Source organism: Tachysurus vachellii, chromosome 3, assembly GCF_030014155.1.
Source record: "Tachysurus vachellii isolate PV-2020 chromosome 3, HZAU_Pvac_v1, whole genome shotgun sequence".
NCBI lineage: Eukaryota > Metazoa > Chordata > Actinopteri > Siluriformes > Bagridae > Tachysurus > Tachysurus vachellii.
This window is the reverse complement of record NC_083462.1, coordinates 26416142-26433861: the sequence shown is the minus strand read 5'-3', so window position 1 is coordinate 26433861 and position 17720 is coordinate 26416142. Positions and strand designations below refer to the sequence as shown.

Sequence of the window (17720 nt, the reverse complement as noted above, 5' to 3'; positions counted from 1 at the left end):
CTGATTGGTTCACAGGGAGCAGCCTGAGCAGAATACTAACCGCCTCTACTTCTCCCTCCTACTGTCGGAACAAAACGTTTGTTTTATTTCTTTAGGTTACTGAGTGGGTAAACTTAATCTTGCATTATTTGCTGTGGCTTCTTTATCTAACCAATCCTCTACAGGCCGCCGCACATAATAAGTCTAGAGACCCCGGGATGGGAATTGGCTTATTAGCTTCTCTCTTTGTACATGTGAGGTGAGATTAGGCTACTTAGCCAGTGAGGCAGTGTCGGCTATTCTGGTGCTATACAACAAAAATCTGAATTTATGGCATTATAGCTATTAAATTGCATTATACAGCAGACACTGCTGCATCGGTCTACATCATGAAATAAGCTGCTGTGGTTTTATTGTGTGCGGCCGTGTCTATTCTCCAATCACATAAATGTGTTGGAATAGATAAAAAGCCATATGTTTTTTAATAAGCAAGGTTTGGATGTTATTTTTAAAAAGTGAAACAGTGAAAAGCCTTTTTCTTTTTTTTTGATGATGCAGAATAGATGCATTATTAACATCTGACTGGAACACCATCTTTTCTTATAAATCATTCAGAATTATCAAAGAGGAAAATAGGTAGATTTTATGCATGGAAAGAAAAGGGCCATTTTCATTAACTGGACAACAAAAAGGCCATCGGCCTTGCCATATTTCTGGCTAGCTGCTCAAATTATTCCTCATAATAAGAATGACTTCCTTCTAATAATTACATTTCTTGCTACAAACTACTTATCAATTATTCATGAGTGCTTCTGCATTGACCAGATCCATTTGTGGTGTTTTTGCTCAGTTAACACAGAAGCTATTTTTTTTTATAGGCTATTCTTCCAGTTATAGCTTCAACTATCTATATATATATTTACATTTACATTTACAGCATTTAGCAGACACCCTTATCCAGAGTGACTTACAACTGAGCAATTGAGGGTTAAGGGCCTTGCTCAGGGGCCCAGCAGTGGCAGCCTGGTGGACCTGGGGTTCGAACCCATGACCTTCCGATCAGTAGCCCAACACCTTAACCACTGAGCTTAAGCACTGATATATATATATATATATATATATATATATATATATATATATATATATATATACTGACAGCAGCATTTACTTTAGGTGATGAGACCGAGACTTTGTGTGATGACGACGATGATGATGATGATGATGATCAAAGTGAGAGTATCTTTAACATAAGTAGACTACTGCATTATCATACTAGAACTGGAAATGTAGGTGAAGCATCTTCAAATGGACTCAAACATGATTTGCTCCTTTTTCAATTTTTTGGGGAGAAACCAAACCTGATATAACTTTATTCATGATGCCAAACTATCAGCTCAGAAAAGTTGCTCAATTCTTTTTTATATTCACTTTATGATATCGAAGTATTCACTGTAAAAAAAAAATATAGTAATAAATAGTGCTAAGCTTTAGTGTGGGTGCTTGTTTTGATTCACAGAACAAGACAAAAGACATAGGTTGTAATATCCAGTGAGTGCAACATCAGCTACGTTTCTAAGCTGAGAGGGAACACAGAAGCAAGGAGCTGTCAATAAAGCATTGACCAGCACTTCACTCACCATAATGCAATGCTTTTTAATGAGCTGGTTGAGATGGAAGGAGTGTTTTTCTCTTTCAGTTTTTTGTTGTTGGTTTTTTCTACCTTAACAGCTTTGCAGGTGTTTTCAGCTGAGTGCTAGGTGCAGACACGACAGCTAAATGATTAGAACCAATGTTCAGCACACAAACACACTCACACACTATATGCACTCAGAGACAAATATAGAAGAACTCATAGGTTTGATTAACCAGTGTAAAAGTCTGATTCTCTCTCTCTCTCTCTCTCTCTCTCTCTCACTCACACACACACACACACCCACACACACATGCACACACATACTGTATACACACAAAAGCACATATACACACATATACACACATACACACACCCCTCCTGAGCCTGTCATGCACTCTAGGTGAAGAACCTTAACAAAGAACTGAGGATAGTTGGAGAAAACCACAGTGAGACGCTATTGGACCAAGAGGCGCACACACACACACACACACACACACACACACACACACACACACACACACACACACACACTAACTATATGTTTTGGGACACCCCTCCATTGAATTCAGGTGTTCCAATCACTTTCATGGCCACAGGTGTATAAACTCATGCACATAGGCAGACAGCTTCTCCAGACATTTGTGAAAGAATGAGTCACTCCCAGGAGCTCAGTGAATTCAAGCGTAGTACCGTGATAGGTTTCCACCTGTGCAATAAGTAGATTTGTGAAATTTCCGGATTATGGTGTGGGGTTTTTTTTCAGGGGTTGTGCTTTTCCCCTTAGCTCCAGTGAAAGGAATTCCTAATGCTTCAGCATACCAAGACATTTTGGACAATTTTGCGCTCCTTTGTGGGTTTGGGGATGGCCCCTTCCTGTTCCAACATGACTGTGCACCGGTGCACAAAGCAAGGTCCATAAAGACATAGATGTGGGAGTTTGGTGTGGAAGCTGACTAGCCTGCACAGAGTCCTGACCTGAACCCATAGGATAGAACACCTCTGGGATGAATTAGAGCGAAGACTACGAGCCAGGCCTTCTCGTCTAACATCATCCTCGTCCAACTTCGTCCCTCAAAAATGCGCTTCTAGAGGAATGGTCAAGAATTTCCAATAAACACACTCCTAAACCTTGTGGAAAGCATTCCTAGAAGAGTTGAAGCTGTTATAGCTGCAAACGGTGGGCCAACTCCATATTAAAGCCTACAGATTAAGAACAGAATGTCATGTGTGTGTGTATATACAGTATATATACTGTATATATATGTGTGTGTGTGTGTGTGTGTGTGTGTGCCAATGTATAATCATTAGGAATCTGCACTATTTAAATGAGTGAAATTGACCATATAAATGGATTTGTTCAAGAGGTCAGATTTTCATCATGTCTAATCTCTCTTGCTGTAGGACGTGTTCAGGCGACACACACGGATTTGATCTGAAACAGATCATAAACACGATGGATCATTTTGCACAAACTTTAAACAAAAACTAAGAAACGCTGACATTTCTAGAGATGGTTCCAAAAAAAAAATTTGGTCTATTTGTTGTTGATAAAAAACTTCCTGATGAAAGTGATTGTATTAAATTCAAAAATAATGCAAAAAAAGGAGGAGTGAGTTTTCACTAGTGCTCTCTGTAACCCCACTGTCTAAACATTTAATTACAAAAAAAACAATCAGAAACATTTTAGGGAAAAATCTGACAATTAAAAAAGTGTACACACACGATGCAAAAGTATACGCACCCTTAAATTCTTAATTTATCAGCGTAAATCAGCGTAGCACATCATGACTTGACGATATTTTCACACTCTTTCTTGCAGAAAGCATTCCAGATCCATCACATTGTAAGGACATCTCCTGTCCATAGCTCCAGTGGATGTTTTTTAGTGACAAATGTTTTTAATCATCCCATCCCATAACCCAGACATGTGCAGAATATGAGCTTGTTGTCACATGCAGAGAGTAATCAGTACATGTCAGATTTTCCTGCAGCTCATTTAATGTTGTCGTAAGTCTCTTGCCAGTCTCCCTGATAAGGTTTTGTCTTGTCCTTGTCTAAATGTTGGAGGAGCGTCCAGTTCTTTGTGATGTCACCGTGGTGCTCTGTTTTGTCTATTTGTTGGTGATGAACACCATTTATGTTGTTCCATGGTACACCTAATGTTTTATACCCCTCTCCTCATGGATAACTTTCAACAAGTGAGCTTCATAAGCTCTTTAAAACAACATAAGCTCTAAACACAGTCATATCCCCAGTTATGACATGATTTATCTTGGTTTTGTAGTTTTCAGTTTTCACCATAGAGTCTGTTTTTTTTTTTTTAACACACAACATGTCCAAGTCCCAGGAACATTTTTGTTAGTCTAAAGAGCAAACTTCATGATTCTGAAGCTTGTGGCCAATAAAATGTGCAGAAGATATCATTTGCATTGCATCTCAAGGGAGAAGCATCTAAAAGCCTGAGATTTATCCTGACCATATTGGTCACACCATTGTGTTCAAGTTGCACTCCACTCATAACAAGCCAGATTCCACCATCATGTATGATGATCCCGTAGAACTTTCCACCGAAACTAATAGAACGCATCACAAAGACAGCAAGTGGTACGGTTTAGACATCGCAACTAGGGGTGTGCACGGATAGTCGAACATTCGAATATTCGGTCTGCTGTAATTATTCGATAAATAAAAATGCTATTCGAATTTCGCTATATTTTTGGTGCGGATGCAGCCGCCGCCACCAACGATGAAGAGGATGCGGCAATGCCCGCTTATCGGAAAAGGCTGAGCCAGTTCTTCGGCGATGATTACAGAGAATCCAGCCGAGACGAGTGGGAACAGTTCTTGCTGGAGCCATGTATTCCACCAGATGAGGATCCCATTCAGTGGTGGAACGAAAACACGAAGCGCTTCACAAAACTTAGTCGCTTAGCACACTTGTGTGTCCCGGCAACTTCTGTGCCGTCAGAGCGCGTTTTCTCCGCAGCCGGCCTTATTGTTAACATGCTTGTGTTCCTTAACAAGAACATGTAAAACAATAGAAAGAAAGCAAAAAAGATTTGCTGACAGTTTAAAAGGTTCAAAGTTAAATGTAGCCTAGGCTACGTTCTGTACAATAGCCTAATTGCTGCAGGCGGCTTTATTTACGTTTTTTTTTTTTTGTTCACTTTTTTTTTTTGCTTTTGCTCTGTACTTTTTTGTTTGTTTGCACACACTGTTAAAGGTTTTCAGCTACAAAACACGATGTAGCATAATGTTTAAGCCTATTGTGTATAAGCTTGTTCAAAAATGACGGAAACAATAAATGTTACTGAAAAATAACGTCTGTCTCATTAAACTTAATTTAAATAAACGAATATTCGTTTTTTGTGAGCTCAAATATTCGAATGTGATATTTGCGGAAAACGCCCATCCCTAATCGCAACACAACTACAGCATCTTAAATCCAAGTTCTCTCAAATGGTCAGACAAGGAGACATTACACTAAACAATGGAACGATCATCCACTGCATTTTGCAATAAAGCCTAGAGCCCTGAGTATAACCCACGCTCGAGTCCTGTCACATGTCAAACAGCGGAAACAAACCCAGTCATACGCACATCCATACATTCTTACAAGTGAAAAGATAGCGCTGCTTCAGTAGACAGGAGAATGAGAAAATTTTGAGTAATGAGAGACACTGGTGGAGCTAGTGAAAATACGCAGACAATGTTAAGAGATCTGCTGATAAAGGAGAGGAGGAGGAGGCAGTATACTGTGGTTGGTGTGTGGGAAATCAGTAGCACCTACACCGCAAACCTATCAGCTATTTTTAAAGGCTTCTAGAGGAAAAGAACATGAAAACCTCAACCGAGTTGTGAAAGACTCAGTGGAAACTCTGTCTTTAAAAATTTCCACTTTCGGCTGTCCAGACAACAGACACTGACTTAAGTATATCCACCAACAGAGATTGTCCTGATGGCACAGCGGGGTCAGTTCAATCTAAATCCTTTATGGGAAGCACTGCCTCGATTTATACGCCCAAGTGAAATTCAAACGGTGGACATTAGCGATAGTGGAACTCACAGAGGCTTTGCTGTTTTCTGCAATCCAAGGCTGCTTTCATTTCCCAAATAAAACAAATGACCTCACTTAAACTCCTTATCTACTATCAGCGCTCCAAGGCTGTACAGATGAACAGCTTTGCCGATGACTGAATGTAACATGGTGATGTCTGAAGCTAGAAATACGCAAACATGAACTTCCATGAAATAGCCTGCTTCTGCTGTCCTTGCTGATAAAAGTTAAAAATGTCACATTAGTTTCGGTCTGTCTACGTTTATAAATATTTGAACACGTTAACAGTTTCTTTTTCTTTTTTATGAACTCAAACTACGATCCATCATCATCCTCATAATAAGACATTACATTACAGTGGAACTTTGTGGAGCAAAGTTCAATAAAACAGTTATGGTGCTGTAATGAGTTTTCTCAAATGTCCTCTATGAAATACATGGTTTGAGTGTTAGACATCTTTAGTATTGAGGAAAAAAGTCACAAAAAAACACTTTGTTTTAACTTAAAAGCGCTGCCAACTATCGCCACATTGTCTACGGTTAATTATCTGTTAATAGGAAGAGCAGATGCGTAACAATGGTGCCGCTTTACTGCCCGGTGGCAGACTGAAAATAGAGTTGAAGATATGAAACATTAATGTTTCAGGCTTCCAGCCAGAATGAAATAGAGGAGAAACACAAACAATGGCTTTTGGTTTTTAACATCAAGCTGAAGCTGTAGACGTTTTTTTGTTTTTTCTTTCCAAAATACGACTGTCTGCCATTGTTCACTTCAGTTAAATTAACAGCATCTATAAAACTTTCACAGCCAGTAATATACACTGACTGCCAATTCTGACCTGGAAAAGTATCGGTGCAGCAGTTTTTGAAGAAACGAAGGGATCGATCTAGAGTCATGAACAAAAAAAAAAACACCATGAAATTGTGTGAAGACAGAACGATGGTGTGATTTGTTGACAGTTAAACTTCTGGCCTCACACTTTGCTTGACAGCACATGACATTCCTTATTAATATTTATATATTGTGTTGAAATTAGAGTGTGCTGATTAAATCACATTTCAGATGCGAAAGAAAGAAAATCATTATAATAAGCACACGGGGTGAGAGCCATAATACGCCCCCTCCCCTCCTCACTTCACCCCTTCATGCATATCACACTGTTAATTAAGTCAAATTTACTTTGGATTTATTTATTTATTTGTTTGTTTGTTTGTTTGTTTGTTTATTTATTTATTTATTGGCCCAAAACAGGGTATATCATGAATCTGACAGCTACAACTGCATCTCTAGTGAGGGCTTATGGGAAAACTTTGGGGTACGGCAGCACCAACAGAAGTAGCAAACTCAAGAGGACGTTATAACAATAAAACAATACGCACATATGCAGGAAAAGGGAAAAACAAGGCTTCTAGAGAAGTGATGCAAGCATAAGGAGGTCAAATGGCATGACTGAGGGACAGAGGGAGAGTGTGTGCCTGAGAGTTAAACAAAAGAAAGCAAAGAAAGAGAGATTAAAGCCGAGCTGTGTTTTGACCCCCCCTAATCAAACGACTCCATTATCTTCCCAAGCAAACATTTGTGTTCAGATGAGGAGCGGCTTTGATGCTCGACAACAAAAGACGAGAGCGAGGGGCACTTGAGCTCAGGACAGGTACAGACATCCTGGAACAAAGAGCGGAGTTTATGCAAGCTGGAATCCTGGCACAGCTCTCAGTATCTCCATTATAATCAGCTCTTCCCTGTGAATCAAGGCTTACAGTGACATGTGTCACCTTTAAATGTACGAGTAACGGCACGAGTCGAGCCTGAGAAGCTTGTACAGACGCACTCTTCATCCTCTTATGAAGCCAAATTTCAACCAAGTGACATTGATGTTCAGTCAGTAAAACCTGCTTCAATAGTGTTGTTTGCCATTCACTCCATATGCACTTGTACACAAACACCAGGCTAAAAAAAAGCTCAATCAGCACTGAGCTTTCTCATAACAATCTCTGAGGAGAAAATTGGCACAGAATGTGTGACTATGTGAAGATTTTATTTTTGCTGATGTATTCAGACTTACAAAATATACACAGAAAGTTCCATGTATGCGTTCATACATATGTTACACAAGCGCTTCCTATATATAATTTTCACAGTGGATTGTTTATTTTATTCCCACATCCACTCGACCAAATCTACCCCAAATCCAAACACCTCACATCATCGACACTGAAACATATTCGATATTTGTTTAAAAATAACATTGTTCAATTAGCATTAACGCGCTGTTTCCACAAATAGTTCCTGCACAGAGGTCTTAAAATAGCCTTACATGATTACGGATATTGTCAGAGATAATTAGTCTGTGGTATTGAATGTGTCAGATAATTAATTTGCTCATTCATAAAGCACATTTACACAATAACAATGTTGAGAACAAGACATCACCTCTCCTGCTACGTTGAGATGTAATTCATCAACTGTGTATAAAATAGTCACAACCAGACTGTGCAACGGTTTCTTCCCGCAAGCCATCAGACTCCTCAACAGTCAGAACTGAACAATACCAAACACACACACACACACTGTACAAATCAATCACTCACTAGCTTGCTGTTTTGCACACCACATTTCAATACCTCATCAAACTGCTATTACAGAAGTATGTATAAGTTTAATTCAACCCTCTCTGTTTACAATTCTCTAGTTTTGCACAGTGTACTTTATATTATACTGAATGCACACTGGTCGGCACTATTTTGCGTATTTGTCTTGCACTGTTGCATTAGGTTGCACACGATGCACTTTATGTGGCTAGGACAACGTACTTTAAGTTCTTAGCTCTGTGTTGTTTTTATGTAACACCATGGTCCTGGAAAAACAGTGTCTCATTTCACTGTGTACTGCATCAGCTATATATGGTTGAAATGACAATATAAGCTCTTGACTTGACTTGAAATAGCCTAACTGCACCCATTGAGCAAACACCCAATGGCATAGCGCTCAAAAGTCACTGAGACTCTGCTTTTGGCTGCTTCTTTAGTTACATCTAGACAAACTGAAAGCACTTATCTTTCGTCTCTATAGTAACAACTGACAGATTAAGTAAAGTTCAGGAGTAAAAGAAGCTGTCAAATGCGATATGATGTGGTATAAAAAAAAAGTGAAACCTTTTAAAGGGTTGTTGTAATCGTTTAATCAAAAAAAGAACTAAAGGTTCGAATATAGCGTATACCTTATAGTACTACATGTAATACACAGTATATAGAATAGAATTGAGGTTGGATTGTTATGAATAGTCCTAGTTTTGATAATCACATTAAATTCTGTAAATCATCATAGCAGTTTTATGCACATCACCATGGCAACGTTATGTAATCCTGATCCGTTATGTAGTCGTGTGAACAATTTATCCTGTTATTTAATTCGTGATGCAGTATTTATGTCTTTGTTACTACCCTTTAACAGCATTCTATGGTTTTTGTTGTGTTTTTTTAATTTCCCAGAGCATTAATTATAGTGTGAATTATTGTAGTTCACAACATATTCTGCAAGATAAGGCTTAAGTAGATGTCGAAAGGAAAAATTAGGTTATTGGACGCCTCAGAGATACTTTTCAGGGGAAAGGAGATTTTCCTACTGTTTTGGGAAAAAAGTTTTTATCTCTCTAGTAAAAATCCATATACGGGAAATTCAGAATTTTGGATTTGGAAGCTCGCCATAATGGATAGTGTGTCGCACTACCGCTCATTTTTAGGATTAAAAATACAAGAGGGAAAACTACTGTATTGCAAAAATCTATAAGAAACAGGGTTTTGTTTGTTTTCTCGTTGTTGAGCCTAGAAGTCCCTGGAACAAAATGAAATATTATTGTCCCAGAGACCCAAGCTACCGCTTTATCCACCTCTACGGTGTCGTATCGTTGTATCTTCCATCTGTAAGACAATGTTAAAACAAACTGGCTGACAGATTTCTCTGGCTGGGTCACTGCACAAAAGAATAGAAGCCACTGAAATGTAAAGAGGAAAAAAAAGAACATCAGAGAAGTTGTAATTAAATGTATGACGAACATCTGTATGTGTATGAAATTTATATAAGTTAAATCGGTTTATTTTTCAGCAGCATAAGGATCATATATATGAATCAAAGCAACACATTCCCTTGTTCCCAGTGGCTTTTTGTTGATGTAATGAAGTGAGTGAAGCTGCTGTACAAAGCCACGCACGATGAACTGAAGCATGTTTCAGATTCAGAGCTAGTGTGGGTGAGAGGCTCCATGTACGGCCTCCAGCTGTGCACCTATTCAGCACACACACAAACACACAAACACACACACACACAAGTGCACATGTTCTCATTGAAGAGAGAAAAATAAATGACATACAGTAAGCAAGTTAAGATAGATACTGCATCAAGCCCAAATCGACAGAGCATGAACAAGCCAAAAATGACTTGCAAGAAAAGACGCTAAATTAAGCAAAGAGCGACGACGTGAAATGAGGCATGCAGAGCTACAAATACCCTGCACCTTCTTCACGGAAAATGAAAAATGCTATTTTTTTACACAATGACCAGTCTGGATTTTGGTCTTTTGACAGACGTTCATCTTAATAGAAGCAGAAAAAGTGGGCCAGCGAGCAGCCTGTTATGTGGCTCCTGTGGAGGTGCAGTGAGTAACCTGCTAAAAGCCCTAAATCATGCCCCGGCCTCGGCGACGACCTGCAGTCCGCTTCAATCATGTGTCGAATCGCATCCAGCTCCAATGCATCAAAGCCACAAGCAAGCTTTTCTCTTTGTAAAAAGGGAGAAACAATCAAGCAGGGAGCTGAAATCCCATTTCAGAGGTCTACAGCCTCAGCATGGCCTCCTGCCCCACCCTTTATAGGCCATCGAGATGCAACCGCTGTCCCTTATATAACTCACTTTAATGGTGGGATAGAACTGGCTTGTTCACAATGATTGATAGAAGCGAATGATTTATAGGCGATCCAAAAGATTCTTTATGTAAAGCCTTCTCTCTCTCTCTTGCTCTCTCTTTTTTTTAATCCACTCTCAGATGGTCACGTCTGAGAGGAACTTACAGATACAGATAAACCTCATGCCTCCTCTGGGAAGTTCTTTAGACCTTCCGTTGTCTTGGAGAACAGAGTCATCGTTACACTATTTAACCTATTAACTGGAACATTTCTGTTAATAGTCTGAAAGTCAAGCCTTTGTCAATTGAAGACGTGTTATCTGAACGACAAATCTGACAAGGCTATTCTGAGAGACGATATCAGATCGGAGCAGACTGGCACATCCAAGTCCTTTCAAATAAAGACTTTTATCCGACCCCAACACAAAGCAAAACGCTCAAATGACTTACCTTTCATATATATATATATATATATATATATATATATATATATATATATATATATATATATATATATCAAGTCAAGCCAACATATTGTTAAAAGTTTAATAAAAATCTAGCTCTATACTCAAACAATACCAAAGAGTGTTTTGTGCTAGACAGGAAAACTGATGTCTCAAAGGTATTTTGTATGTGAGTGTGTGTGTGTGTTCATAAATAAAAGAAAAGAAGGATGCCCTGGCATTAGATATGGCCTGCACAGAATATGAAATCAATGCTAATAGAAGAAGCAGGGCTTGAATGTAGCCCTGACCTTTCAACCTCACCCTTTTCTTTCCATAAATACTGCAGAACAGGCAAAGAACTTTGGGTAATACTTCTCTTTTATAAAATCAGTATACAAAAAAATACATGTTTTAAAAAAATACAAAGCTGCAAAACTCGACAAAAGCTTACTGGCATTTCTTAACTCTTTATCAATATGTGTATGATCAGCAGTATAGCAGATGTCCGTCTTGAATACTCCTTTGCACGTGCTGGTGGTCTCTGGCAGGCTTTAAGCTCCGTGGCGCCTGGAGTTGGCCATGTTTGATAGCAGCCAGTAAATTATCCAACTGTAAAAACAGAGTCAGGGGAGACGCTCGTAAAACCCTGATTCCAAAAGCGCTCTCCTGAGGCTCCAGAGGTTTTAATGTGGCACTGGTGGAACATTTGTCTTACACGATACAAAGACATGGAACGTCTTTATTGTAAATTTACCTTGCTCATTGCTCATGAAATTAAGAGATGGTACGGTAAAATGTACGCATAAATTAGTACCTTTATGTTTGGCAGAACTGATTCAGGCATAAACTTTACAAAGGTTGTGCCACTTCAAATACTTACTCAGGGGGGAAAAACTATTAATTAACTATTAATGAATACAACAATGTTTGAAGTATTTAGAGGAATTAAGGAGATATTAAACAAACAAACACATTTTTTATTTATTACAATTAAGCATGTGACATAAATTGCTGAGAAATTTATATACAAGACTCAAACAATCATTTATAATAAATAACTGAATAAACAAACAAATAAATAGTCGTTTTATTCTTAACATTTATTTATTTATTTATTTATTTATTTGTTTATTTATTTATTTATGTGTTTATTATATATAAATAAGCATCTGCCACATGTATTTTATATTTTCTGCACCTATTTTTTTAAACTGTTCTTTTTTTTAAATTATGTATTAATTAATCCTCAATTATAACTAGGAAAGGATTTCGGTAAATAATATTTACTTATTCATAAATTTAATCTAAATTACAACTAAATTACAAAAAGCTTAATGTTTATACTAATATGTTAATATTGATATACTAATATATTCTCACATATCTCATTTATATGAGTCAAAAAATTTTTTTTTAATAGTTACATTAAAACTATATTAATTTAATTACATTAATTGATTACATTAAAGTACATTTCTGGTGAACATCAGTGCAGACAATGACCACAAGCTCAGGATCTTCAATCCCATCAATCAGAGTTGCAAAACCATAATGAAAAGAAAAATGACACTTGTTTAGGATCTAAAGCTGTAAGTGTGGCCTCAGACAGGCCTAAATTCACCCACACATCTATCTACACACTGTGAGACTCCAGTTGTCTTTTATGATTATTACTTGTCCCACTGTATAAGATGATCTCAGTAAGACTTCTGTAACACACCGTGCACTAACACGCTCTTTATTTCAGACTAAATGATGAAGATAGCTATACCGTTGTGTCTGATTGAGTGCACTGTGATGCAGAACAGGTTTCTAGCTCCTCTACTATTGATGGAAAGCTTCGACATAGGTTATATAATAGTAAATAAACTCTAAGAACCGAAACTCAGCTTGCTATTTCGTCCTCTGTTTCTTTCTCCACAGTGCCCCACTTTGTCCTGTCATGATGTAAGTTGGAAGACTTTTATTTTCTATATTATACAGATATTTGGTCTGCTGTCGCTGTTCTTCTTTTAAATCCCACAGGTCTTGTGTACCAGTCGTGCCAGTGCAGTTACTATGTTTGTGGCTTTCCCGTGAGGTTTGTGTAATCATTTGCCGTCCTAATATTTGTAGATTTTAGACGAGTGTCCAAACAGCACAAGTCCTGGGCTCGTATACATAAAAACTCAGAGAGCTCCTTATTCAGCTTAAAGATTTCTAACTAGGAGTCATAGCTTAAGAGTGATTCAGGACCAATCTCAGAGCAACTCAGAGCAAAGAAAATACAACATCTCAGAGAGGAGGCGGGGCTTAACCCTGTTACTAGGTAAAACACATTCTTTTGAAGACTGTGATTGGTTGTCCAATAAAAAAAAATAGGAGCCTCCACTTTGTCTCTATGTTAAGATATGTGAGGCTATATCGTGTACTGATTACGTTCATTACGGATCATATTAGAGATGCGCTAACATCTGTATGTTATAAATGTAATATGTATGTAATGTAAATGTAAATTTTTGACACAGAAATGTCATAAAGCCTAATGATATCATTTCTGCCACTTTGGCATTTCTGCGCTGTGTCGGAGACGTTATCTCTAATATGATTGGTCACAAAAATAATCCCTACACCATCTAATCTGTAGCATTTTATTAACTCACTATCATTATTAAATATTGTACGCAACACATTTCTTCTCCCTATTCACCTTTCGGCCATTTCCTCCTCTGCTACAGAAACTCTTAGGCCTCTTAAATGTCCTCCTCACTACTCCTAACACTTTATGACCTTATGAGCTCTTTAAGACTAAGGTTAAGACATTTTACAAATAACTTTTATCTTTACTAGGATCTTCTCTTTATTTTAAGGGGAGAATTTTTTTAGGATTTAGACCTATGCGGTCAGCATCTTTGGTCAGAGAAGCATGAACCGGCCGACGTTGATCATGTCACATTGTGCGACTAAAGAATCCTTTACTAGTGCGAGTGCGGGCCGTTTGTAAAGCCTTGTTACATCTGCCTGATATGTTATGAAATCTATCTACTCTTTTAAATGGACATATTTCTACTTAATGTTTCTTCATAACTACAGTCTGCTCCTGAAGTGTGTTACTGTTGACGTGTTTCCCTGTGCGAGCGTTTAATTTGGTTCTTTTATCCTATACTGTACTTATGTAGCATTCAAAACAATTAACACGAACAGCTTTCACAGCTTTTTATCACTTAACCGACAGAATCCAGACAGAACTTATGAAAGGTCTCCATATAATACTATTATCCTGCTAAATCAGTTAAAAATATATTAAAGTCTGGTTTCTCAAGAGCACTGCATGGATAAGACCAGAATGATGTCTCACTTGCACGTTATGGAACTCAGTTTGACAACCTTCAGCATATAATCAGGTTAAAAATAAGATATGTGAGCTCAAGTTACCGGGTTGCGCTAGATTTATTTTTTTATACACACATACACATGGGCTATCAGTACAGTAGGTATTTTGAGCCAAAGTAGTGCCCTTTCCTTTTCATTTTCACTTCTTAAAATGTGAGATTTCCAATTCTTCCATAATTACCCCTTCACTTATGTTTCACCCTTGTTCCCGGTGCTCAGAACATCCAGTGCTCTTATTAAACTGAATGAAGCTGAAGCTAAATTTCTCCTACACATGCTGCACATGGTGTTTTTACCTGACAAGGTTATGTTGTCTTTGAGGAACGTTAGCTTCCCCTCTCAATTTCACCCATGCAATCTGGCAACCCGGTTCTCACAGATTGGCTTTGGCTTTGCTCGAGTGTTTTATGGAGCGTGACACTGTGAGTCGGATGACTAATCGTGGAGAGACAGCAGTGCATTTGGTAAACTACGGGCTGCCTTCTTCCATTGCGTCCCAAGTGACACCTGTATGGACTCTCTTTATTAGATTGATCGCCGAGGACAATCACAGAACACACTTTGCTCCGTTCCTTTATACGAGGCTTTATTGAGCCTGAAAGGCGTGACCAGGGTCCTGCTGGCTTGCAACAATGCCACTTTAAGACCATATTACAATTACAATCACCCAGGAGAAGAGGAGAAGCAGCGAAGACGCAGCACAACTCTCTAGGATAGTGATGGGGTCCTTAATGGGCTGAACATCACCAGCTCAGTGGCAGTCAATAGAGCTATACTGACACATTGGTGCTGTATGTGCTGAGCTTTTAAGAGCAAAAAGAGTTTTTTAAGAGTATTTTAAAAAATTTACGCTTAAGAGTAAAAATACGCTTAGCGGGACCGGTCACAGGCTTAAAGCCGTCACAGATAAAAGTAAACGGCATGTCCAGATACGCCTTTATTCTATTTGATGTTTATTTTAAACACACATCTTGCTTACTTTATTTTTTTTAATGAAACGCTCGGCTGAAAACTCATCAGATATCTGAATAATAATTTTAAACCCCGTGTGATTCTCCGGTGTTTGCCAGGATAAAGCGCTTACGGAAGATACGGTTGAAATGAACATTTTGGTGATGAAGTATCAACATTGCATTTAGTAAAAATAAAGACACCCCTCGGTTGAGAGACGACACATTTAATATATGTCTATAAAGAATAAAGGCTTCTGTGTAGAGCTGAGGAAAAGAAATATGTCTAAAGACAAACTCTATATAGTTGATTTGAAATGGGAAAGAAAAATATCTATATATTTTATAGATGTTGTAAAATATCTATGAACGAGTCTGCTTCAATGAGGTATTTGTTAAACAGAAATGTCTTTCATTCATTTATTCATTTTAGTTCTTTTCTATATTATTTAGATCACATGTACGTTTGCCTGCATGATGACCTAAAATAGAAAAATATAAAGAAATAATATAAAGAAATACAAAGAAAAATAAAAAGAAAACAAGGTCCTCTTTAATTTAGGTTTAGTTACAGTTACTGGACATGTCTTCATTTTCTCCAAGCTTTTTTCTGTTATGTGTGTGTACATATGTGTCTCTGTTATGGATCAAGGACACGACGACTCCACTGGTTTTAATGCTTCAGTAAAAACAACATAACATCCATCATGTGGACTTACTACCAGCTTATTATTAACACACTCACCCTCATCCAGATTAGAGCTGTATATATGGACAAACATGATAAATGTGGGGGGGAAATGGTGCCATGACCATGTGATATCCTGTGATAAATTAACACTAAGGTCTGACTGGATGCTCGGTCAAATATAAATAATTGGAACAAAAGGTGTTTTATTTATTTATTTTTTATGCTATCTTCTAGAACAATAGATCTAAACAGACCAAGTGCAAAATTAAATCTAAATGTACATACAACAGCAAACTTAGAAAATATTATTTATTGTATTTATGTTAAAGAAAAAAACAAGTTCAACAAAAAAAAAGTGAAAAAATTGAAACGAGATAAAAGATGGTTAATGGTTAAAGATTAAAGTTTATAGATTATAAAATGATCATTTATTAAAAATTATATAAAAATATTAGCCTTAAAATATTATTTAAGCCTTAAATTTTGAATCCACCATCTTCCTTATTTATTTATTTATTTATTTATTTATTTATGTATGTATGTTTTGTTAAGAAATTATTTCCTAATCACGGTTTAAAACTGAGCACAGTGTGATAACCTGGTCTAAAAATATCACCGTTAATTCCACAGTAATAATCAACCGTTTCCAAACACAAAGCAGTGATAAAAATAAAAGGAAATATTTATTATGAAATCTCTGTACAAACCTTGTTGTCTATATTTGTTTGAACTGCACTTTAATCAGTAGCAGACAGAAGAGAGAAGAAGACGAGGCGCAAATCGTCTTCTCCCACAGGATATAATAAAAACTTTAGCAACACGTCAACGTCAGGATATTTATTACCTCGAGTTGTTTCTGCTGGTCATTTTCATTCTGCTGGTCAAATATGATGTAATGTGTCCAGACACATCATGTGCAGAACATAAAAAAATGACTGACATGAACGATTCGGGCAGAACTCAAATCTCCTACATCATCAGTGTTTATCACGCTGTCACTGGAAAATGAAAGAGGGAGTGGCTTCAAGGAAATGTGGTGCTCCGAGCCAAAGAAGAAAACAACTCTCTCTCTCTCTCTCTCTCTCACACACACACACACACACACACACAAAGACACTAATGCAATATTTAGTAAAAGATCAATAATATGCCAAGGCCTTTTTTAACAGAACATCCTTCTTCGCATTACTTAGATAAATGTAACAGTCCAAACTGCTCAACACCATTATCACAAAACTTGCTAATTGTCTCTCATGCCAAAGTGCAGATGTGCCTCTGCCTTTTCAGTCTCAACACTCTGCAGTTGTGCATCTCACACTCTGATATCCCTGCCCTTCACTATGTCTTGATCAAGGAAACACATCGTAATAATAGACAAACTGCGCAGATGTTTTTTAAAACATCTGTGAAGCATGACTATGACAAATTCCCTCTAAGCTTGATTTATGGTAGGTGTCGCATCTGCAATCGTGGGCTTCAGCTTTCGTCATGGCTCCCGCGACCTTGCGCTATGGGATAAACAGAGATCTACTTCTGTGGTGTCTCTGAGGAGGGTCTGCACTCGCCTCCACATCTCCCAAAACAAATTCCAATGCTTTCTAATGTTGGAACAACTTTGAACACCGCACGTTGGCGGCAATTACGCTGGCGTGTTTAATATAACTGTGATGCTTGATCTTTCTCTCCGTGGTTCTG

General features: G+C 37.7%; 1 protein-coding gene across 1 annotated transcript in view; it reads right to left on the bottom strand.

Annotated features, from left to right (window-relative positions):
- Positions 1-17720, bottom strand: part of LOC132843294 (kelch-like protein 29) — a 181555-nt gene that overhangs the window by 115602 nt on the left and 48233 nt on the right. The gene's annotated exons all lie outside the window — the stretch shown is intronic.